Source organism: Melanotaenia boesemani, chromosome 21 (genome assembly GCF_017639745.1).
Source record: "Melanotaenia boesemani isolate fMelBoe1 chromosome 21, fMelBoe1.pri, whole genome shotgun sequence".
NCBI lineage: Eukaryota > Metazoa > Chordata > Actinopteri > Atheriniformes > Melanotaeniidae > Melanotaenia > Melanotaenia boesemani.
In genome coordinates, this window is record NC_055702.1 from 25,479,996 (window position 1) to 25,506,291 (window position 26,296).

The 26,296-nt window shown below is 39.7% G+C and overlaps 1 long non-coding RNA gene across 1 annotated transcript; it reads left to right on the forward strand.

The window, feature by feature from the left end:
- Nucleotides 1–2,095: 2,095 nt before the first annotated feature.
- LOC121632112 lies at nucleotides 2,096–2,767 on the forward strand. The gene is made up of 2 exons (XR_006008876.1): nucleotides 2,096–2,613; nucleotides 2,693–2,767. It is a non-coding gene; the product is annotated as an uncharacterized LOC121632112 (long non-coding RNA).
- Nucleotides 2,768–26,296: the final 23,529 nt, after the last annotated feature.

The following is a 26,296-nucleotide window of genomic DNA, read 5'->3' on the forward strand; positions in this document are numbered from 1 at the left end:
CAGAACAGAGAGTATGATAGACGGAGGTCGGTGTGCTCATCAAAGAACTTCAAATGGAGGCTCTTCTCAAACCCACCAGTAACCTTTTCTGCACTTTTTCTTTTCTTTAGTCACTGTTTGTTTTTCCCTGTTGTGATTCTGCTGACATCCTCACATAAAAAGAACAATCTCACCGTTAATCTCAGGTTGGCAGCAATGCCCTCATGTTTCTTCCTCTGGTACCAGCTGACATTTTAATTTCCAAGTTGTTTCCACCTTGAAAATCCAAAAACCTCTGCCAGTCTCTGCAGCCTGTACTTCTTTATTTGAAGTACTAAAATTTGAAGTGACTGTTCCTGCAATTTCTTTTTGTCAGTCACGCTCTTTTTGTGAATGTTGTTAGGAAAACATAAGAAAATGGCAAGAAAAGGTAATGTCTTGATAAAAGAACAAGAAGGATCACCACCAACGATTATAAGAGAACTAAAATAGCTGGGGAAATATGAAGGAACATAAATCAAGCTATGAACTTGCATTGCACTGATATGGTGAACTGCCATGCAAAAAAAAAAAAACAAAAAACCAAAAACAAAACAAAAAAAAAAACAACAACAAAAAAAAAACATCATCGCCTGGGACGATACTTTCTCCACTGATGTGGTATATATATATATATTTAAATATAATATAAATAATGGATTGTAAACTGAAATAGATGCTAAACACTAAAGTAACAGAGATGAACAATAATGCTAATGTTAGCTTTTATTAAAAAAAATGCTAGACATGAAATTTAATGTTATGTTTAACATCAAGGACAGAGTTATTTATATTAATAAATTATTTAGTGTTATTCTGGCAATATGAATAACAGGGTTGCATTAGTCTGAGTGATACACTCAGTGAAAGCTGCAAAGATTGAGAAAATATGAGAAAATAGAAGAGAAAACTTAGCCTTGCTCTATAATGTTAGCATCAATTTTGATGGGTCATTTCCTCTGTGTCATGTGGCTCATTGTTTTTCTTCTTCTACCATGCTTAATAGGTTTCAGTACCAGGGTTGCACGTATTGTGAGACACAACTTCAGCACATTATTACTACTAAATACAACAAAAGTGCTTTAAAAACATATTCTCATGGTTATATTTGACATGCAAGTTTTTCATCTAGAAGATGGGACAAGAGAAAAATGACATTTGGTTTGAATAATATTTTGGTACATATTTTCCTACAATGTATTTATTTTTTTTCTCAGGACAATTGTAATTTATTCAAATGGTAAATGTAGTGTTTTGTTCATGAATTTTATGGGTGGAACAGAAAATGTCCTCCGGTTCTGGCATTTCCCTGGTTACCAGACCAGCCTCACTATCTGAAGATCTTTACTTTGGAAGTCATTTTTCTAAATGTTTGTTCAGTGCCATAAAGCTCCATTTGTATGTGGGCGAAAGACGTGAACATAAAGAAAAATATATGTTTATTGACATTTATTGAGTTTTAAATCTCACTCTGGCCTCTTTTTCCTAGTGTTTCCAATCAATAAAACCTAAAGTTGTACAGTTTGGCCTGGTGCTCTTGCCAAAAAGAAAAAAACCTGGTAACTCAACTTGTTAATAAGTCTAATCAGATAACAAAAAGTCATGAAAACTGATCACTCATACAGGTTCCCTTCTTGTGTCTAGGTAGTCTTTTAGCATTAATTAGGAATTGGTTGCTTTTCGTTGGTTGTCAAGGTCGCCCCCAGGATGCCGCTCTGTGTGCCTCTGTCCAATCAGCATTGCTTTAGGTTAATTTTTTATCCAATAAGTTGATTCTACACCCGTCAATCAAAATTACCAGTCTGGTGTCCTACATGGAACAGTGTTCCTTTTAATTTAAGCAAATTTGGTCATTTCCTTAAAGAAAAATCCTTTCACACGGGGTTCACTTGGGAGAATCAAGGAGCATAAATGAACTTGGCCCAGACCAACCTGATTTATAAAAAATCAAACCACAAGCCAGTGACTCAGGATGGAGTTAGACCATTTTAATCTAAATAAGAAGCAGAAAAACCTTTATCGAATGGCACAATGGCATCGAGGTGCTAGAACCAGTATGAAAAACCTGAGTAAGTGTAATGATCCGTCTGATAAGGGTCGGACTTCCCAGCCTCCCTGAACGCAACCTAATTTTCCCACTCTGATTGGTAATACGCTTCACCTGTTTGATGCCCTTTAAATACCTGCCTGTGACAGCGTTTCTTCGCCAGATCGTCTTGGTTCTACCCTGCACGTTTCCAGCCGTTGTTCTACCTGTCTGCCTGCCTACCTGCCTGTTGTTGACCTTGTTTTGGACCTGGACCATCGTCTCTGCCTGCCCCCTGACTGGTATCTCTGTTTGTTATTGGATTTCTGGATTATTGACCCCTGGACTGGTTTTTGGATGTGGATTTTGGATCACGGAATAATCTACTCTGCCCAGACGGAGATATTCATTATCACCCACTTCCGTGGGTTGGAGACCCTGACCCCCGCCAGTTATTCCCCCACTAACCTGTTCTTTACCCAGCAGTTATCCACCCACTCCAGTGGACTCCCCGTCCGGCTTCCCGGGTTCTGCCTGTACGATCTCACCAAACTGCACTACAGCACCCGGTACGTGGATTTGTAACATCCTGCATCATTATCACAGACTCCCTGCCTCCTAACACCTGTTCTCATACCCCCCCCACAGAAGAGCTGACCGAACGAGACCGGATAGATCACCAGTGCACATTTACATTGTTCAAATAAATTCCTTTTTACCTTTCACTGGAATCCTGATTCTTTTGAGTCCAATCTCCGGGTTTGTGACAGTAAGAAATACAAAACAAATGCGTCACTAAAGAAGAGAAACTAAAGATTAAAAAAATAACCCTGCCCCACCACACACACACACACACACACACACACACACGCATTGTTTGTGTAAAGTAGGGGTGTAGGAATTGATGTGATTACATCTTTCTCATATCAAAATGGGGTTTCAGTTCATCTTCATAACACTTCAAACATCATCTAAAGAATTTCTAAATGAAAGTCTGTAATCTACCAAAGACACTTACAAGGTCAAGCTGCAGGACTCTTATCAATAAGATAATTTGATTAGATTAATAGCATTAAGCTACAGTCCTCTGTTGTTTGACCTGGTAGCTATAGATAAATAAAAAAGTAATAAAGTCAATAACAATACACCTGTAATTTTGTTGTGTAGAGGGTGGAGTTGTAGCTGAAGTCTGAGGTGTACAACATGAACAGGAACAGTAAATGCACTGTCCCCTGGTGTGGGGCCCATGCTGAAGACTACCACATCTGACTGTCACTGAGGCAGTTAAAAATCCATGCAACCAGTTATTGGTCCACCCCAGCTTTCTCCATCTTACCCTGCAGCAGTAATGGCTGCTGGATGGTGTTAAGACCACTGAAGAAGTCAAAGAACATGACTCTCACAGGGCTCCCAGGGGACTTCAGGTGAGACAGGGCCTGATGCAGCAGGTAGATGATGGCATCATGGGCCTGATGCAGCAGGTAGATGATGGCATCATCCACCCTGATACGTAGTCGATAGGCGAAATGCAACGGGTCCAGCATAGAAACCTCCTGCAAGTGAAGATGGCTGTAGAACAGTCATGCACATCCCTAATATTTACACATCTTAACAAATCTCACAAGGTTTCCCTTTACTACACCTCAAAAAGACCTTGTGGTTCCAGAGATATACTCATTTCATTATGACCACGCAACTTTTGAGCAGACCCCTAAAAATAGACATGGTCCTCAAAGGGTTAATCATCACTGACCAAATCTAACCATGTAAAAGAGCTAAAAAAAAAAAAAAAAAAAAGGACAGTTACTTGAACTATAGTTATGAAAGTGAAAATGCTGTGGTGTCACTTTAATGAATCTATAAATCTCCAGAGTAAGATGGAAGACATGTTATTAATCACTCTGTAAAGCTGAGGTCATTTAAGGAAAGGTGTTGATGAGAGTGTAAGAATAGACTTCCTGTGTCCAGTAACATGATGAAGTATCAGATTCTGCCAATTCTAATTAACTGGCACCAAAAACATGCAGCGCAGCGCTGACGTTATAATCTGCAGGTCTGAGAGCCGTATAACGGATGCAGGATGCCTGCTAATGGCTACTTCTGCAAATGCAGCTGTATTTGGAACAGCAAGATATTTGTCATGTTTCAGAGGAACGGAGCAAGCTGGGTTTTTTCCTCTCTCCTCCTGATTCTTCTACTAAATGGTATAAACTTCCTTGATTGGTTGCAGTTTGCTGCGAGCTGCAGATAAACTGCTCTGAATCCTGAAATGAAAATCTACCTGACAGACATCAGCTGCACCTGAGGACAGTTCATTTTAAAAGCCTTTTGAACAAATTACACAGCAGAAATTAACGGTAGTGAGGTCTGATCCAAATGCAAAAAGGAATTAAGTTGCATTAGTTTAGCTGGCTATTGACTCAGCGAGCTGGGTTTTTCAACTGTTTTGCAAGAAATTAAATTATAAAGGGCTCCCATAAAATATAAATAAAACCAAAGAAAAAAAAGACTTGAGGAGATTGAAAGGCAAATGTGTAAAGAAACTATTGATGAATAAAAAGGTTGAGATGAGGGAGATTCTGGGAGTAGTTTCTCAGCTTTTTTTTCTAATATAAATGCTGGTAAGCAGCTTCTCTCTGGTGGTTAACATTTGGATAGGGATGACTCATGATGTAAAGCTGTTATCTGCTCAGCTACATTATCCACCGAGCTATCATTGTCTAGTCATTCACTCTTTCTTACTTAGCCTTGGAGTATTTTCTCCTCTGCCTTTTTATTGTTACCACCTAAAATCAACTCTACATAAGAATATGCAACATTAAAGCTACAAAGAGCTGCTGTTCAGCTCTCCACATGGTTTTAATATCTCCCACAGAACTGTTTTGGACATGTAATCTGCAGCTTGAAGCAGCTCCGATCACAGACTGTATTTGTGAAGCTCTTTAACACATATTCATATACAGATGGAAGAATCAGAGGCAACGTGGAGTTCAGTGTCCTCTAACTGGCAGATGTCTGCTTTTCCTCCTGAACCACAGCAGCCCCGACTGAAATAATGATGAACTTGCTTGTGTTTGAAGAGGTTTGTAAGCAAAATCTAAAAAATTCCCTTTTATTCTTGTTGTTTTATGGCAGCATATGTTTATCTTTATCAGCTAAAGAAAATTATTTCTTCACGGGAGTTAGTGAAAAACACTTTTTCCTAGCCATCTTCCAAGAGATAAATACAGAAAATGACCAAATATGAAAAGATGTTCTGGCTTCTAACATACTGACGACTGGGCAGGATGTTGGGAATGTGTTATGTGAGTATGAGGCCATTAGGTCCACCTGATTTACCACCTAACTTTTGCTAATTACTCAGTGATGTGCCTCCTGTCGACGGTAAATTGGGCATCCATCTTACATCCTACCTGTACTTTGAGCTCTCTCCAGACAGAGTCTAATGTCTTACGTTGACTCTTGTCCTATCTCTTGATCTGTCTCTGGTATTGTAATGTTAGGATGTGCAAACAAGGTTCCCAAAATTGTCTCTAATTTCTCTGGGGTCCAGCTTTGTGCAGCTGTAGCCATACTAATCATATAATGTGAAAGTGAACCATTGTCCAGATGAAGATGGAGTGGTTCTAGTTCAGATGGAGTTTGCTCACATGTCCTGGTCAGAGGTCTGTAGTGATCATCCAGAGATGGTTGTGGGTAGGTTTAAAGTCTGTAGGAGATGCATCTAAGAGGCCATATGGAGTGGAACAAAACCTTGTGGCTTCATACACCTTTACAAAACTATATTTGCTTTCCTTTGTTAATATTATAGAAATATGCTGATACCATCTATGTACCTTTCCTGAGACCTGCCAAAAGCCTCTGTGTCTAACAGAAAGGTAGTCTAGTTCAACCCCAACTCAAAAAAAGTTGGGACACTGTTAAAAATGTAAATAAAAATAAAATGCTATAATTTGAAAATCTCATGAACACATATTTGATGTTCAGCATGGTGCAGCATCCCCTCTTCTTCTAACATGTCTGGAAACATCTGGGAAGTGAGGAGACCAGTTGCTGGAGTTTTAGGAGAGGAATGTTGTCCCATTCTGGTCTGATGCAGGATTCTAGCTGCTCTACAGTCCTGGACCTTGGTTGCTGGATTTCTGCTTCCATGATACTCCAGATGTTTATATTGGTGGAAGGTCTGGACTGCAGGCAGGCCAGTTCAGCAGCTGGACTCTTCTCCTGTGAAGCCATGCTGTTGTGATGGATGCAGGATGTGGTTCAGCATCGTCTTGCTGAAATCTGCAAGGCCTTCCCTGAAAGAGACGTTGTCTGGATGGGAGCAGATGTTGCTCTAAAACCTCCATGTACTTTTCAGCATTGATGGAGCTTCACAGATGTGGTAGCTGCCCACGCCATAGACACTAATGCAGCCCCATCCCATCAGAGATGCAGCTTTTCACCTGTCCACTGATAACAAACTGGATGCTCCCTCTCCTCTTTAGTCTGCAGGACACGCCTGATGCATGACAGAGCTTTAACCTGCACTTGTGGATTTCATGGTAAACTGTATTCACAGACAGTGATTTTTGGAAGTCTTCCCGAGTCCATGTAGTGGTTTCCAGTAGAGAATCATGTCTGCTTTTAATGCAGTACTGCCTGAGGATCCTAAGATTAGCAGCATCCCGTTCAGACCTTCAGTCTTGTCCCATGCACACAGAGATTCCTCCTGATTCTCTGAATCTTATGATGACATTATACACTGTAGATAGTGGGATTTGCAAAGTCTTCACCATTTTATGTTGAGAAACATTTTTTTCTGAAATCGTTCCACAATATTTAGACCCAGTTTGTCTCAGATATGTGAACCTCTCTCCATCTTTACATCTGAGAGACTCTGCCTCTCTGAAATGCTCCTTTTATACCCATGTCAGTCATGTTACTGACCTTCTGCAAATGAACCTAATTAGCTGTCAAATGCTTCTCCAGTTGTTTTTGATTTGTACCAGTTACTTTTCCAGCCTTTTGTTGCTCCAGTTCCAACTTCTTACAAATGTGTTCCTGCCATCAGATTCAAAATGAGCTCATATTTTCCTATAAATGGTGAAATGTCTCCTTTAAATATCTGAAGTTTTTTATGTTCTATTGGGAATAAATTGTTGGTTGATGAGATTTAATTTACATTTTCCACAACATCCCAACTCTTTTGGAATTTAGGTTGTACATATCTTAAAAAGCATGAGGTAAATGTCAGCAGGAATCACAATATCCTGACCAGAACATTTACAGACTCCACAGTTCGTGTGGAAAAACCAGCTACTACAAAAAAAATTTAAAAGCAGTCTCCGTTGACACACTCAGTGCATGATTTTGCTAAGTATAGTTATATATCTGTGATATAACAATATACAGTGAACTTATTAAATGCTGGGTTGCATTATGTTAAAATACAGTTGGGATTTACTAACGAGTGAAGTTATCAGAAATGCAAAATGTAAAGCTTTGGACAAGTGGTCCAAATATCAGATAACCAATGTAAAGTAATAAATGGAGCTTTAAGTGAAGTCATTTCAGCTGTTACTATGCATAAATTGAGGATGTCACAATGTGAATTAAGTTTTTAACTCAGTGTCAGTGACATCGGTTCAAGGTCAGATTCTGCGGTCAGGTTTAATTTGTCTGCTCTGAGTCCTGCTTTTAACCAAGTTTCCAACTATGGCAGCATCATTAATCCACCAGCAGATGGAGAGGTCATGTTATCCCACCACAGGAAGACGTTTGTGTCATCCCTCAGTCATAATTCAGCCTCTGTGTTGCCCCTGGAGTCAAACACCAGCGGATTTAATGAGGGATCGCTGATTTGTGCTGCTTGTCCGTGTGCCATTGACCACGGGAAGAGACCAGGTGTCCTGCTGCTACAGGAGGAAGTTATTTCACAGGATTAAGTGACTGATTAAGTTGTTGGTTTTAATTTAATGGTCCACACAGCAGCTGTAGCTATTTTTGGTGTTGCTGAGCCATTTTACATTTGTTCTTGTCAGGACTGCAGTAATCCCTGTTTGGTTCTAAAAGCATCTTTTAAAGAAAATCAGACTGACAGATACAGCTGTGTGGGAGGTGCTTTTATGATTGAACATGTGGGGGATTTGTTATGGCGTGCACAGACAAAAAAAAAAACTGATTGGATCTGCGACCCTTCTGTGCCATATTAATTGCATGCGTAAACTCACCCTTAGAGCCACGATGTATTGAAGCTTTGTGGATTAGTTTGCTGTCACTTCCACTTTGGAAAGCCTTCCATCGCTGTTAAGGGGATTAGGGATCGGCTGGCCTTAAAACAATCGTATGTTAATAAGTAATTGTACTAGCCCGGCTACAGTCAGGACCAGCATTCCTACTGAATTATAACTACATGAATACATCAAAGGCAGTGGGTTACAGGCAAGACTGGGTGTTTTGTTCGGTCTTAATCCAACCTAGAAGACCTTGGGAGTGTACTGTCTGAACCCTCACTGCACTGGCATCCTAATGAACCTCCAAAGAGAGGATGGGAAAGCACAGAAATCTGCTATGTCTACATTTGGTATGCATCAGAAGTTTTTTGGTTTTTCCTGGGAGGCTTCGTTTTCATGACAGAAGCTTAAAAGAGGTAGATAATGTATTCTGTCCTTCTAGAAAACTTTTGGGCTGTTGGCAGATTGGTTCAGAGGAGAATGCTGTAAGACAGAGCAAGTACAGAAAATGGACGGATGGATGGACTTTCTAATTGTTTTAGAAGTCTATTCTCTCAGTTTATTGACAAATACGTGAGACTTAGATTAATCACCACAAATATGCAACATTTCAGGTTTAAGTTACTTTATTTATACAACTGGCTAAATTTATTTCACAGTGAAGACATTTAAACTAATTTGCCACTCTATCAGGTCCACCTGCTCAACTACTTGTTAACGCAAATATCTAATCAGCCAATCACAGGGCAGCAACTCAGCACACGTAGTTATGTAAACTTGGTGAAGACGACTTGCTGAAGTTCAAACTGAGCATCAGGATGAGGAAGAAAGGGGAACATCCACAGTGCGTGATGCTGGATATGTAGCACAGAGGATCTTAAGTCAATGGTTAAGTTTTTATTGCAGGTACAGGATGTTATTTGCTGCACACGAGACTTCCCTGCAAAGAGCTTTACGTTACATCATATTAGACAAAGCCTTCTGCAGACTCTCTGATGTAAGTTTGTGTTTTTAAGTTACGCATAAGTACAAAAGTAAGTACTTTCGTCCTCTTTTATTTGGATATTTAGCTGTATTACCTTTTTTTTTTTTTCATTATTACACTTATTGTTGGATATTGTTGCACCAACACACCTGACTCAAATTAAAAGGATCCAACAGCCTATAAGGATTTGCACAATGACTCATTAGTTTGAGTCAGGTGTGTCGGTGCAGGGATGCATGGAAAATCTGCAGGATTGTGGCTCTCAAGGACCGACGTTGGCCACCCCTGCAGTAAAGCTTTATTGAAAGTAACTAACACTATGCAGAAACTTAGAATTGATGCTTATAACTAGACAGTTTGTAAGTTTACTTTTACTCGACATGTGGTAATATATTATAAAGTATGTTCCAGTGTCATCATGCAGGTATATTAAATTTGACTTTATCTTGAAAACTCATTACTATACATATTTTTTTAAATATGTATACCACATGGAACTATAGACATTACTTTCTATGAATAAACACATTTAGCACAATTATTGCTGTTATCTCTTAGATGTTTTACTTTTCTTCTGAAAAGTGCAATTGAAGGTCTTCACTGATATGAGCGCCCTCTTGTGGCTTGACAGATTGGTACATTGTGATAAAGGCAACCACTAGGTGGAGGCAAAAAAGGTCCACGTTCAAGGACAACAGGTTAAAGCAGTGTTTCTCAATCCAGCTCCTCCAGCTCCTCAGGACCCCCTGCTTTGCATGTTTTAAAAGTAACCCTTATTTAACACAACTGATTTGAAATGAATGGCTCCCTTCAACCAGTCTGTCCATCTTCTCTGACCTCAGACATCAACAAGACATTCTGGTCCAGACAACTGCTGCTCACTGGATATTTTCTCTTCTTCAGACAATTCTCTGTAAACCCCAGAGATGTTTGTGTGTGAAAATCCCAGTAGATCAGGAACCTGTTCCAGAAAGCCGGTTATGTACAAACTGAGTAGATTAACCCTGTGTTGAGGGAAACAAGGGGTTTTCCATTCCAGAAAGTCAGATAACACCGGAGACCATGCGTGCACATGCAAGGCCATTACATTTTTACCTTCCTCCACCTTATGCTTCATTCTGCATGACTTTAACCCAAATCCCGGTCCTCGGGACCCACTGCCCGGAATGTCTTAGACGTTTTCTTACTCCAACTACCTGATTCAAATTAATGAACTTCTTCATCAAGTTCTTTGCAGCCTGTTAACGAGCCATAGAAAGACAACAGGAAGTCAAATCAGCACTGGTTCCAACCAAGGTCTGCAGAATAACATCTCTGAACACACAACACGTCCAACCTTGAAGCAGATGGGCTACAGCAGCAGAAGACACACCGGGTGCCTCCTGTCAGCTAAGAACAGGAAACTGAGGCTACAATTCACACACACTCACCAACACTGGACAATAGAAGATGGAGAAACGTTGCTGGTCTGATTTCAGCTCTACATTCAGATGCTAGGCTCAGAATCTGGTGGAAACATCATGAAAACATGGATCCATCCTGCCTTTAATGATGTACAAGATAATTCAAAGTGCTTTACATAAAACATTAAAAGCATTACTGTGGGATCCAGAAGAATTATTAAATAAAACTTCAAAAAGAAATAAAGGAACTTAAATCCAACCCATTCTAGCAAGGTGAACCTGATAAACTGAGTATTTTAGCCAAAGTGCTTCCCATTTACTAGTTTTTGAGAAGACACACGTCAGATTTTAAAGATCTGCCATCTTGTGTTATTAAAGACCGATGCTTCACTTCCACTTTCTGTCAATGCTACATTATCATTTAACATAATCATCTAATAATAACGTCATCATATAGTAACCAATCTTTGACACTTGTGAATTGAACTGAACCAAAACCTTCCACATCTGCCTCTCAATGCATTTATTCCCCGACCCCTGATAACTATGTCCTTGATTAACCCATTACTTAAATGTTAATTAATTGGACATAAACCATCAACTGTGAGGCCTTTTACAGACAGATTTCACTGATTAGGTCCAATGATGTCAATTATGCACAGGTGGACTCTCAAGCAGTCTCAATTCAAGGGTCACTGATTGAAGTGGTTTGTTGAGAGGGTCAAAACAGACCACCCGAATCCACCATAAATGTGATAAGTTAATCCTAAGTAATTGCAAAATTAACAACAGCTTTTTTTTTTTTTTTTTTTGCCTTCTCATTCTTTACTTATGCTTATAGACTGATGAGGGGAAATTCAGCAACTTTAGTGTGTGAAACAAATGGTGAAAAACGTGATAAAGTCTGAGTGAATTTGATTAAAAGTAAACACATTTTGTGGCAGATGCAGAGTTTAATGGCCTATATCAGGTATGGAGCTGGACTCAGATCAGCTCTGACAGTGTTTTTAACGCTAGTTGTCCCAGAAGACCACCAGCTTGTCTTCAACGTCTTCAGATGAGTTGAGGAACTGCTGTGCAGAGGTTTTGGGCATGGATGCATGAACAGGAAATAGGGTTAAAAGTGCTTTCAATCCCTCATTAATTATTCACCCCACACCCACCCAAAACACACACACCTTCCACTGGTTGTGTGCATGAATGGAGCCAAAAGACTTTTCTAGATTTTTGAGTTACCTTTAGGGTCATTCACCATTTCAGCCAGGTCTATTTGGTCTAATACATTTTCTCTATTAGCATTTTATTATAGTTTATATTTGCTACAATATCTATTTAAGACCCAATGGGTCACCGGCGACATAAAATGACATGTCATCCCATTCCTGGTACTTAAAGGGAGGTAAAGAGTGGAGTACAGAACAGAGCAGCATCAAAGACAAACATAAAAATTAAATCAGAAAACAAGGAGCTGGGTAGAGGTGGATTGTAAAGTTGTAAATTTGAAGATGATGCAGCTGAAGTATAAGCTGTAAGCTGGTAACATCAGCTCCTGTCACCGACCTTTGCAAACCAGGACTGATGTGTCTTTGTTGCAGATTGGTGTGATTTGAGAAACAACTGAAGCAGAATGGGGGTCAAGCTTGACCCACCTCTGATAGAGATGGAATAAGCCCATCTTGTGTGTGCCTTCATGCATTAAGCCAGTAGCACGGCATAAGAGTTTGACCTTGTGATGACGAATAATGGGAATAACAGTGTTAAAACTAACGCTCCACTAACAAAGGGGATGGAGCCACACTATTGAAGCAGCCTAAAGCTTGATTTTTCTCCTCTGTACATGATAAAAATAAAGTTGAATTTAAAGTATCATTAAAGCCCCACCAGTGAACTTTGGCGGCCCCTAATGACAGCTACTTCAGCATCCATCTTGCATCCTGTCTCTTCTCTGAGCTCCATCCAGCCCATAGAACTCAGTCCAGTGTTGACTCTTGTCTTATCACGTGCTCTGTCCCTTTCTCGTTCTATCAAAAATGTCCTCTTGGGTTTCTTTGATGAGTCAGCCAAGGAGTGTTCGAAATGGCAACAACAACAAGGATCTATTTCCTCCAACAACTTAGGTCTGGGATCACCAAATCTGCCTCTTGAGCCAGTGTCCTGCAGGTTTAACTGTTCCCTACAGCAACACACCTGACTCAATTTGTAATGGGTCAGTAAGAGACTTGTGCAGAGCTTGACAACAAGTTGTTGGAGAAGGGTTTAATTTGAGTCAGGTGTGCTGGAGCAGGGAACTATCTAAAGCCTGCAGGACACTGGACCTAGGGGTCCAGAGTTGGGGTGAGTAAACAAGTCTGTCTGCTATCTGATACCACTGTTGTCATGACCATTCTACTGCACTGACACACACAGACTGGCCAAGAATGTGGCGTCCGACCCAATTCATCTACTGAACCCAAAATCTTACCATCTGGCTGAAGATACAATGAAGTTTAATTGAAAATCTCCTTTGTGCATCAATCATCTCTAAAACTAAACATGAAACTTACAGGTACAGTGTGTAAGAATTACTGGCATACAATACTAAAAATGGGCATAGCAATGACTTAAAATACCAAGCAGAGTTGCGAATGGACGGTGGACATCAATGGCCAAAATTCATGCAGACAAACATGTTTTTATGTGCGAGTGGATCCAGTGGTCTCAGATGCAGCAATGACTACACTACAGGTAACTACTTCAACATTGTGTACATGTGCACTGTCTTCTTTTTTGGTCATTTTAAGGTATATTTTATAAATATATGTATATATATATATATATATATATATATATATATATATATATATATATATATATTAACTGTGCTCTAGCTTTTATCAAACAAAGCCAGTTCTTCAGTTTTAAAGCTTCTCACACATGAGGCATTTGTCCATTAGGACACCGTAGTAAAATGGTGGAACTACGGTTGCGGAAAAGTGCAAAACAATATCACATTGAGTGAAACACTTTTACATTTCATGATACACATTTACATGCAGTGAAATACTTTTACAAGTTTACGGAAACACAATTACAAGATAGGTGTTACACCAAAATCTGTGACCCATCAGAATCAATAACATACTGACGTAATGCAAATTCCAGTCATATTCCTGACATGACGTCTCATATTGTATATCCACCCGCTTTTCAGGAGCCTTAAAGACCCACTCCAAAGCTTATTTGGAACTACTTAAAATGTTTTCAGTGGTCTGTAAATTGTGATTATGAAGTTTATGGCAAAAATCACAAAACCTGTGCCCTTTTCCGGGACTCACCTTCTGCAGAGGACCAGTAGCTCATTAGCAAGTTGCCTCTAGAGTTGTGGGCGGAGTCAGCGCTGCTTAGTGCCCTCTCCTGTTGGTGCTGAACATATCCCCCCCCCCCCCCCCCGACCCAATTCCACACAGTAAGATATATAGTAAAGTATAAGTGAACAATATATTACATACAAGGTCTTATAGTTTAATATATCCCTAAATTTATACAGGATTGCTATTGACTTTGAAATCTTTCCTTTAATGTGATCAATATGTTGTTTCCATGTTAATTTATGATCAATCACAACCCCTAAAGAACTCTTTCAATTTCAACATCACAGATTTTTTATTTAATATCTCCATCAATTCCTTTCTGATTACCAAAAACCATGAATTTAGTTTTCTTAATATTGAGACACATTTTATTTACATCAAACCAAGTTTTGAGAATGTCAAGCTCCCTTTAAATTTTTCCCAGAGCAAAATAGATTTGTATCATCTGCAATGGCAGCCCTTTCGTCGCTATGTGCTGGCTCTTCATACTAGCATAGCAAACGATTAAATTATTCACAAGATATGTCCTCTAGCTTCAGATAATTGGCACACGGACATGTGAACAACATGAAAAGCATGATTTTCATTGGAGTGGGTCTTTAAAGCAGAATTTTGCAGTAACCCACTGAGACACACAAAAAATGTCTCAGGATGCTGCAGGGCAACAACAGCTTCAGGAATGTACATAATGAATGTCACTGTGCCATCAAAACAAGCTAGAGGCACAGAATTCTTTTACTTTTAAAGATTTGTTTGGCTTCACTCGTCACATGCTAGCAAACTGAAATCAGCACATCGACCATTTTGAATGTGAACCGTGGCTGATTCAGCTGCCGAAAGACATTATCAGAGCAAGAGAGGAAAAGAAAGACTAAAACAGAGTGAAGATAAGACTGTTAGAGGCTCGAGAGAGCTCACAGGATACAAGCTGGATGCTGAATCAGCCGTTGATACGGGGCGCGTCATGAGAAAATCTGCAAATGTTCTGTAGTGTGTCTTAAAGGTCAGAAAGGTTGTAGCTTCTTTAAAGGGAACATATTTAGTAACAGCAGTTGCTTTTCCTGGTGACTAGTAACTTAAATAATGCTGTAACTAACCCAGTTACCTTTTGGGAGAAGTAACCAGTAACTATAATTAATAACTTATTTAAAGTGATGTGCCCATCACTGAATATGAAGAGTCTAATTAGGTAAACATCATGTGGTCATTGTGTATAACACTGTGTACTACTTTTGTCTACCAGGGGGAGATGGTATGAGAATTATATGTATACGTCAAACTACACACTAGCGCTGACATGTTAACATCACGCTTCCTCTAATTCTACTATGCTTTATGAAAAGACACACTGAAGTGGGATAAAGCTTCTTTGGTTCATGTGTGTATGGACAAAGGCGACTAGGAGAGGGGCACACTGTTGTGGTTAGATGGCAGAACTGATGTGTGAAAGGGGATGCAGACTGTGTGTGTGTGATCACAACAGCACTAAGCCGAGGTGAACTCACTCAAGATGTATTGAATATGCATTGAGATCAGGTCACTCAGCAATAAGCCCAGCTCCCAGTTTCTGGGCCTGTCCTGTTGATCCTTTGCCTGAACAAGCTGGTTTACAGCAGAAGAGGGACATGCATTTTTCTCGCTTCACAGTAAAATGTTGGAGCATTTACACATCAGGGAATCTGAATGAACTGGATCATTGGAACAGTTGATGCTTTTTATCAATCAGTGGATGATCATCAAGGATGATACCTAGGTGAGTTTCCTTTTAATAGTATTTATTGTACCTGAGGCTCCATCTTAGACAACTGGAGGAGGCAGAGCGGGGACACTTGATGCATGATGTGGAAGCAGAAGACTGCAGAAGTGAGATTTAAAAAAGGATGGGAAACAGAATGATTGGTTGGGTGACGAAGGAGGCAGGAGGACCGCTGGAGAAAAGCAGTGATCTGAGACATAATGTGGAAAGTGTGACAGTGTGAAAAAAAAGAAGGAAGGGCAGGTTAGCAGAGAGAAAAGCAAGTGGCAAAAAAAGAGAGGGAACAAGGTGGATCAGATTTCTGACTGAACTTTTGCCAAGGCCTCATTTAAGTAACTGAGTAATTATCAAACTTATGCAGAGATCATTGAAGAGCTCTTGAAGGGACTTAGTCATTGTAATGAAGTGTGTTGAGGCAGGGAGACTTGTTAAATGTGCAGGCTGGGAGCTCCTAGAGCCCAGGACTGGGAGAGACTGCTTTATATGCCACACCTTGAGCCACAGCTGTATTTCTTTGACCATAATCACCACTCACAGCCGACCAGGCCTCCTGTCTGACCCTCTTGCTAAACTGATCCTGCATCAACCAAATGGATCGTATAGAAGGAGGTAACACCTGCTCAGCTGAATGAACATTGAAATGCTGCATGAGCTGGGTTGTATAACTTCAGGATGTTCCACCTGCAGGCCCTTTCTACATCCATCTGCTCCTTCAAAACAAGAAATCACACACTATAATATTTCATCGGACCACCCTGATCTTTGATTACAGCACATATTCACTGTGACATCCTTTTGTTAAACTTCTGTAATGTCACAACATTTATTTCTGTCCAGAGTTGCATTAATTTTTCACTAAGATCTTGTATTGATGATGGGAGAGTCAGACCGCTGAACAAAGCCTTCCCCAGCACATCCCAAAGAGTCTCAGTGGGAATTAGATCTGGATGCTGTGGTGGCCAATCCACAGAGGGGGACACAGCTAGGCTAAACAAAGCATAAAGTCTTCTGGGTTGCTGGGTTGTGTTGGAAGCTGACATGGCCCCTGTTTCATCACTTTATTTGCCAGTCTTGCCATTTCTTCCTCTAATTTCTTAGCTGAGGCTTGAAAGCTCACTTGCAATGCTGCATGATGCTCTTTCAAGCTTGCCAGTGCAGCAGCATCTTTTTCAGCAGTGTTCTCAACCACCTGTGACGTCTTATGTTTCTTCTCTTCTTCCACTTTTAATATTAGAACCTGATGAGGTATTTACGAGCTACTTCTTCCTCTTCATCTCCAATAACATTATCAGCAGTTTCACTTGTTAGCCTGATCAGCAGGTGCTTTTGCTCTGATTTTCAGCAGGCACCTTTGCATGTAAGCATACCTCATGCAACTTTTAACTGCACAATCATCTCACTCAGTTGCTCCAGTTCCACTGCAGATGTGCTGACTGAGTTGTCTTCATAAAAGCCATGCTGAGTCCCGGCCAGCAAATTTTGTTGCACACTTGAAAATGGACTCAGTGTGTTATCTTTGTGGGTTTTTATTGTGGTTGGCTGTTAGAAATCATAAAAAAGAGGTACAGTGAGCATCCACAGTTTTCAGAAGTTGACACACTGAACTACTGTTTGCTGTCAAAATTTAAAATAAACGCTGAAATTCGCTCTGTTAAAAAAAAGTTACAATTTTATCTGCCTCCTCAAAGTGGAGTCTTGTAGGATGAGATTTTACAAGAATAATGGCTAATGTGCTAAAACCACTCAATGGAAACACCTGCAAATTGCAATTGCACTTTGTTGAAATTTTAGAAATATCGCTTTCATTTTGTGAAAAATTGTAATGAAAACGCAGCTAATGACAGAAAGATGCGCCTTCCAGCATGGTTGTTTAGGAAATGAGAAGCTACTCACTGCATCAGTTAGGGTTAAATAAGCTGAAACATCATCACCCTGCCAGTAATTATCCAGTGGAAAAGTCTTACCTATTTGCTAGCTTAAATCCATCTGGTGACTTTTTGTTTTTCTGGGGACAGGCAGTTTATGGGCTGTAAGGATTTAGCTTTTGTTAAGCTACAACCTGATGAGGTTGTCACCATCAGATCAGAGCCGTGTCTGCACCACAAAGAAACTGTTTATACCCAAAACAGGCAGTCAATCCTCTCTCTAAATAACTCTCAAGCATACATTTGCTATCTCTATTCCCAGATCTACTTTCCTCTCGCCAGGCCACCAGACTGCATTTTATTTATGCTGCTCTCTTCATGCTGTCAACACAGGACTCACACTCTGGGTTTGACACTGAACTCACATTTTCGGCTGTTTGACACTGATGGTTTGGAGGTGCTGCGCAGCTTGTTTAATAGAAGCAGGAGCTTGTTATGTCCTTTCAAGCTGAGCATGATGAAATCTTATTTTGTCTCCCTCTGCAGCATCAGTGAAAAACAAAAAACTCCAACATGTTCATCCCTCAAAGGCGTCTTAGCAATTAAAAATGGTTTGGCATGATCTGTATGTTTTTTTACACAAACTCAAACTGACTTTATAGGAGGAATTGAGAGTTTGGACTTAAAAACTCCAGTTCCAGTTCTTTTTATTTATATTTGAGTGACTTCCACCAAAAGCTTGTGCTTTAAAGCCACCAAGCCCCCCGTGGGTGTGTGGAGAAAAACTTGTGCAGCTTCAAACACAAAGCTGAGCAAAGCAGCCTGAGAAAAAGCATTCATATTCCCAACACAAAAGACGTAAAGATGTCTCCTTGTGCTTCTACATGCCTCCACACATCTCAGAGCTACTGGGGATTCTTTAAATTGTAAATTCTCTTTCATCTCAATTTTCCCAGAGTCTTTCAAACATAGAAAGGTGGACTGTCAGTCATGTGGTGATGCTGATTAGATGATAAGAAAAGAGACAAATAAGCTGTTGTATTATTTAATTTTTTAATTCTGGTGAGTTTAGGATTATGATGAGTGGTCTCATTTATTTAACAAGTTGTTGGAAACCTTCCTCAGAGGTTTTCTCCATATTGACATGAAGCATCACACAGTTGCTGCAGGTTTGTCGGCTGCATCCATGATGAGAATCTCCCGTTCCACCACATCCCAAAGCTGCTCTACTGGACTGAGATCTGGTGACTGTGGAGTCCAGTGAACTCATTGTCATGTTCTAGAAAGCAGTTATGACCATTTAAAACCCACTTAGCCCTCAGCCGACACCACCCCACCGCAGTTTAATTATTCCCATTACAACAGTGGGCAGCGTTCAGTCTTAGCAAGACGGCTAGTAAGTATCATGAAGTCATTCGTTGCAACACATACAGAACAACAATGGAGGACGTTGAGCTAGTGATTTGCCTGCTGCTTGGTTTAATACTCATAATCAGAAAACGGTTTATTGATCCAGAAAAGGCTGTTGGCTCCAAGATGCAACACCCAGGATCGACGAACTGCTGCTGCTGCCAATATTGTCATCCAGAGTCGCGGCTTTGGGGTTTTAAAGATGGCAGAGTTGAGATTCACTCTCATGATTCATCCCATCACATTAAATTCCAACCAATAGTGGCCCGCTATCTAAACATCACAATTTTCAGCCCAGCTCTGCACCTTCAAAACCCTAAGGGAGTAGGAATCTTAAAGGAAACAGATACAATACAAGGGTGGTGTTGTTGGAGGTGCTAGTGGGAAAGAGCCATTGGAGATGATTTGAGCCTTGTCATTTGTTTCAGCCTTTGCCTTTAGAAATTATATAAATTATACCAGCTAATTATTTTTCCATTTAGCAAACATAAATAGCTTGATCTAAATTGTGTCCTCAGACACAGTTTTAGCCCCCCCCCCCCCCCCCCCCCCCGTTATAGGAAACATTCATCGGCCATCTCTGAGGACGGTATTTACAATCATGTCTGTTCTCAGCTTGAATAAACACTTTAATGAAGGTTGAAATTACACCATGGTTTTGAATATTAATTTTTGATTCAACTCATTTTAATTTTCTTTTAATATGAGGAATATCTCACATAACCAGGGACTTTCTATGTTTCCATATGAGCCATAAGAGTGTAGAAGCAAAAGAAAAAGGGGGGACTTACTGGAAATTTCTTCAACATCCCTGAAAAGATTTGTACCATTAAAATCTAAAGCTATGGGTCCTGATGAGGATGATGGAGAACTGGAATCTAACTGAAGGAAACTGTAATGGAGAGTGTGATGGGGGGTATGGAGAATTTATCATCTGAGGGAAGCGGAGGCTCTGAATGCCTCCCAGAGGTCTACATGTTCTTTAGCACTCCCGAGCATGGTAATAATCCACTCACATGTGGAGTCATGAAAACAATCAATCTTTACTGCCGTAACTGATTGACTCTAACAGGACTGGAGGGTTGCTAAAGCCCTGAGCAACAGCTTGTTAAGGTTTCACCTAATGAGTCCAAAAACAAAAGAAGCACACATGAAGAAGACAGGTTTAATATGGTCATCAAAATTAAATAATGTCATTCAGATATCTAGTAGGTTGTGGGGCTTTTTGCTTCTCTCTGCATTAACACATCACATTAGCATTAACTGATAAAATACTTATCTAAAGTACAGAAAAAAACAACCTTCATTTATCCAGAGAAACTCAGCTGAACTCACTTTTATATTAAATAAAGAAGAAAAAAAAAAAGGAAAACAGGACAGGACTTGGTTAATAAAATAGATTCTCTTTGGACAGTATTACCCAATATTTAATGCTCCGACCCACTGATTTAACACATTCCTAAGCAAGAAACCCATACATGCAATTAAGAACTTGCACAGTTAACATTTCTTTTATGAAACCGTTTCCTGTCTTAAACTCTGAGCCAAACTGAATCTACTGGCTCTTAATGGCAGGATCACTAACGTAGCATACCCTCCTCACTAATCATTATTACCAAAAGCATAGTGTTGGATGGTTCAGACTGAAAACTGGTTTCTATTTTTGTCATGATTTGTTTAAACACTGGTTTAAACCTAAGGCAGCGTTGGGGGGGGGGAATCTGAAGGTGGATCTTTTCCACTGCTGCACCCTAAACATGCAGCAGAGAAACGTGTTATTAGACATGCTGAGAGGTGGATGGATGGGGGTGTTTGGTGTGAGGGAGGATTGGGCTTGTGAATGGATTGCATTGGGCAGATGGGTGGGGTTTTTGGGTGGGAGAGTGGATGGGGAGGGGTGGGGCTGGAACTAAGTCTTTGTATTGTATGGTGTGGGTGAGCATGGGTATGGGATACATGGGTAATGTATGTAGGTGAAGACGAATGTACGTATGTATGAGTGTGTGTACTGGATGGTTATAAGGGTATACATTATTATCATTATTATTATTATTATTGTTATTATTATTGTTACTATTATGGTTGTTAATACTATTATTAACATTATTATTCTTGTTTCTCCAGAGTATGATGCCTGGAAGCTGTTTGGGTGCAACACCTTGAAGAGAGGAGTTGGGGGAAGAGAGGGAAAGGGGAGATGCTGTCAAAAGAAAGGAGAACATGAGGAGAAGAGGAAAAGAGGATGAAGCAAACAAAAAGGAGCAAGAGATGCAAGCGATAGAAAGCGATGGCATCAGCTGTTCAAACACCAGACAAGCAGCTGCTACACCTGTAAGGAAACAAAAAATATTCTACGGCCTCTGCAAGAAAATAAAGCTGAGAATCATCGGGAGCACTTGTAAAGACAGACAGCTGAAAAAAAATTAATCACAACAACAAAAACATCAGCAAATCAAAGACTTAATTATAGTTTTTGATGGTTAAACCCACAAGAGAACACAGTCCCTGTTTCACGAAGTTAGTGAATGTGGGACAAAATATCAGGTGTGTATCATGAGTGTGATTGTGACCTGATGAATGTGACCGGGCCCTTGCAAAGATCAGAGGCAGTCTAGGGCTCCCCCAAGACCTGAAAGACCGTCCAGAAGACAGCAGAGGAAAACTGGGGCCTTCCTCTGCCGTGCTCCATGATAGGGCGAGGCGGCTCAAACCAAACATCAATAATATTGATACCAAGGCCAGTATCGTTCGATACAAGCATGATGAAATCAATATTTTTCTTGTTAAGGGTTTTAGGGGCACAAAAACCAAAGAATGTAAATGACAGTCAACAAAGGTTTTGATTTTTTTTTCTTGTTTTTGCACTTTAAACTTTATTTTTCTCAAAGAATTGTGTGCAGTAAAAAGTATCAGCAGTTATTTTGTTACATTTTTGTGTTATTTTTAGTTAATGCTTTAATGCGTTAATCGCGCGTTAACGCAATGCTTAATTAATGCCGTTAATTTTTTTAATCACGCGTTAATTTTTTTTTTTTTTTTTTGCTGGCCGCTGGCTTTGATGACAGAAACATGGCGTCCATGTCTCTCTTCCCTGCTGCAGCAGTGCGTCTGATGTAATCAGGAGAGAGCGGGTTTATTAAAATGAAGAGACGTTTTCTGTCTGGAACTTAAGAAAGAAGAAGAACCGACGTTTCTCTTTGTCAAAATACATGCAGATGGACAGAACATCGTGATTTTTGTACGGGAAACTTTTTATGTATTTTTTTTTTGTTTTAATTTATGCAAGACAGCAAAGGTAAGACTTGCTTTCTGACTTTTACAAACGTGTAGCATAAATCGGGTTTTCTTCAGCCTCTGGTTCGGTGAATTTTGGTCATAGTGAGATGAAATTTCCAGCTGTGGAATCTGTGAGATGTGAGCTTTCAGTAGAGGAGTCGTTTGTTCGTGTTCATGGGGAGACATCATCTGTGTTTACATATTTTTTGGACTTTGTGTACCTGGTCTTTAAATAATTTGTTGTCTTAACTGTGTTTGTTGGTGATAGAAATGGTTTTACTGAGCTGGTAGCTGAGATTCTGGACTTTCTGTGGATACCACACATGTTTATAGTTACATCTACAGACCTGACGTTACACCTGGAAACGAGATGTTAACCCTTAACTCCCGGTAGCGGAGGCTGAAAATTAAAGTTTAGAGAATTTATATGCCAGAAACCTGGATAATGAAGAACTGAAGGTGCATGGATGGAAGTTATTGTGCATATTGTGAATGTTTCTCTCTCCTCACCATCTAGAAGCTGTGAGATTCTCATCCTGCTTTCTGTCTGTTCACCTGATGCTGATATTCATCACATATTGTTCCTTCTGTGTTTAGAAGGAAGCAGCTTCACAGCTTTAAATTCATCCTGCTGACTTTTTACCTTTTAGTTAGTAAATCCTGAACATTTCATCTTTCTTTGTCATAAATATTTGATTTTATATATGAAGAAATAGTTTAACTGAAAACTGCTGCTAAACCTGTTTATGTGTTTAGTGCAGGGGTCTGCAGCCTTTCCAATCCAAAGAGACATTTTTCCCTCAGCCAGCTAAATAAAACTTCTTTAGAGACGCAAATGTTACCAGACTTTTCAAAAAGGCAATTTAATATATATTTTTAATGAAGAGCCACCATATGATGTTTGTTATTTTTGAAGAACCACATTTTTATTTCCATTCTTAGGTTTTAAAATAAAGAAAAACATAAAGCCTTTATTAAAAAAAAGAGGATAGACAGACTTTCTGCTAAGGCATGTAGATATTTGTGGAAAATGATGTAAAAGAAAGGAAAAAAAAAAGTCCATGGTCTCCAACCTAATGACAAGAAAGATAGATTTAAAAAAAATATTTTAGCCACGTATTTAGAGGCATTGTGGAAGGTCCAGAGAGACACTTGCAGCTCCAGAGCCGCAGGTTAGAGACCCCTGATGTCGTGTTAGTAAACCAAAACTTACTGCATTTTCTTGTTATAGCTGTAGGCCTGTTTTTAAAGGAAAGAGACATTTTGCGCGTAACGATACGATTAATCGCAGCATGTCTCGCGATTAAAAATTTTAATCGTTGCCCAGTACTAGTTATTTTATATTGTTTACAAACAAAAAAGTGCTTAAATGTAAATTTCTTAGTTCTGCTGTTCATTTTGTTACTAAAAATGTTTTATTTGACAAAATTCTTTTCACTGTGTTATGATCATAATCATGATCAATAATTGAAGGTAAAATCATTAAATGAAATTTCAAGTAAAAAGTATTGGCAATACTTGCCCTGGATTGGTTTAGTATAGGATCCATGAAGCAGGTTTCATTTCCAGGGCCTAAAATGCCTCCCGTTTCTTTTCCCTACAGACAGAAGCCAAAGTTTCCCTCTGGTGTCATTGCTCTGACAGGCTTATCTTGCAGAGATACTGGATTCCCATGAGATCTGAATCCAAACCAGCACAACATCACATTACAATAAGAAGATGAAAAAAGTCGCTTCTCTTGGTTGTGGTTTTAATTGAACTTTAATCAGATGATTTAACCTGAATTTACAGAAATACACTGAAAAAGGTTTCAATGCATTTGCTTGAATATAAATGAGTAAGTCAGTTCGTCTTTGAGAAAGCAGCCCCAGGTGTGAGTGTGTTTGTGCACATTTTCCGAACTCCACACTTTCTTCTGTCTACAGTAAACAATGAGGCCATATCTCGTTCACACACAGACACGCTTACACACCATGCAGAAATGCAAACAAAACAGCAGAAGAAAGCTAATAATCAAAGCATGTCTGTTAAATTGATGGCTCAATTCAATTCTTTTTTTTACAAAAAATGGTGGCAAACATGAGAAGTGTGTTTTTAATGACATATCCCTTTGAACTTAAGCTGTTTACTGAGCTCCCATTTTTAATTAAGCGAGCCAGATGCAGTCTAGGGTGGAGAATGTGCTCTATTCAGTGGAACGGATACCTCGGCCATGATGAATGAGCTGTCATCTCCAATTGTTGCTCAACTTCTGTCTCCTTGACACCCAGCGACTCCCTCTGCAGCTAGTCTGTGCTACAACTCCACATGGTCACGAGGTCGGAGGTCACTCCGGGATGCTAATGTGGGCCAAACAAACTGTGGTGCAGAGCTTATTCTGCCAGGAGTGAAGAGAGAACATTGCATTTAAGTCATTATGAAAGCAGCAACAATATAGCCAGAAATAAAGTCATGGTGGTGTCTACTTACCAGCAACAGAAAAAAGGCTGCTGTAGAGCTCTCAGACAGCAGAGTGAGAGCCTGGAGTGTGTTGACATCCCTGAAATAAACTTAACTGAAACAAGCCACTGAACAGAGAGGTTTCAGTGCAGCGCTGTGACAGCTGACATTACTGAAGCCCTGCTGACTCTCTGCAGGGAACACTCCTACTTCTGCCACAATAGACATCCAACTGAGCAACGCTTGAGTCTTAGTGCTGAAAATGACTGAATCAGAATCTCAGATCAGACACGACAACTTGGGGGGAAAAATTAAGAACAGCCTCTTCTCTTCAGGAGACAAAAGTGTCTGGTTTCAGGCCGTGACGACCGTCTATGTAAAGTGGGAGAAATGAGAGGATGAACAACATCTAATAATAATAATAATTCTCTCTGCAGTTACCATAAAAGTGAGAAAAACCAGTGTTCTCTAAACATGCCAAACAAAGGGAGTTATAAGATTGTAGTCAGGGGAGACAAACAGAGGACGACTCTTTCCTGTTCCTGGTAGAAGACCATCAGGACTAATTGCTAATTGCTCCAGCTGCACTAGGATGAAAATATATTTGCTTTCCAATCTTATGTTTGTGTAGGGTCTATTTACACAATTATCATATCATAATTATGCTGACGACACACAATTCTATATTATTAGAAAACCAGCTCTGGTGTGAGTGTAACTGTTCATATACTTGCTTGTGTACTACCCTTGTTACCAGAGGATTCCAATAGGCGCACAATAAAGAACGCAGACTGGATAGAGTTGGCAAATGTACAGAAAGAAACAACAGCAGTCGTATTGTAGATGGTATGTAAGGCCCCGAAACCAAAACACAACTGTCGACTTTCTGACCTTACATTAGATCTAATTGGTCCCTACGCTGCCCCTAAAAGTTTGCAAGTTGCTAACATTTAGCATTAATATCCAAGGACGTGCAGAAACTACGCTCCAAATAAATGAAAAAATACACGAGGCAACCATGAAAAACACATAAGTAAGCATATTTTCAGCTGTATGCATCATATTTGATACATACAGTTTCTGAGACACATGATAAAAACCCCGTTATACACAATCTGATACTTGTCTCCAGCCCCCTGGTGGATAACTTTTATATTAAAATAATTCTGACATCACATAGTAATAAACGGTGCATACATGCAAATTATTTTTATTTGTTTACATATATATATATATATATATATATATATATATATATATATATATATGTGTGCTTTATATATATATAAAATATTGAGGATGGCGCCAAGGATGGCTGCTACGTCTCAAGCTCTCTCCCCTAACGTTATTTATTCCTTATTTATTCTTCTTATTAGTCATTCTTTTTTTCAGTTATGCAACCTGCTAAAGTGAGCCCTATCATACAATATGATTGAGATAAATTACTATGTGTAACTCACTCCTGGAAATACACCCTACTCTAGGTCGTAAGGAGCGAGGTCTCGAGTGCAATGACCACAACATCACTGTTCAGTTAACTGCACTTTAACTTT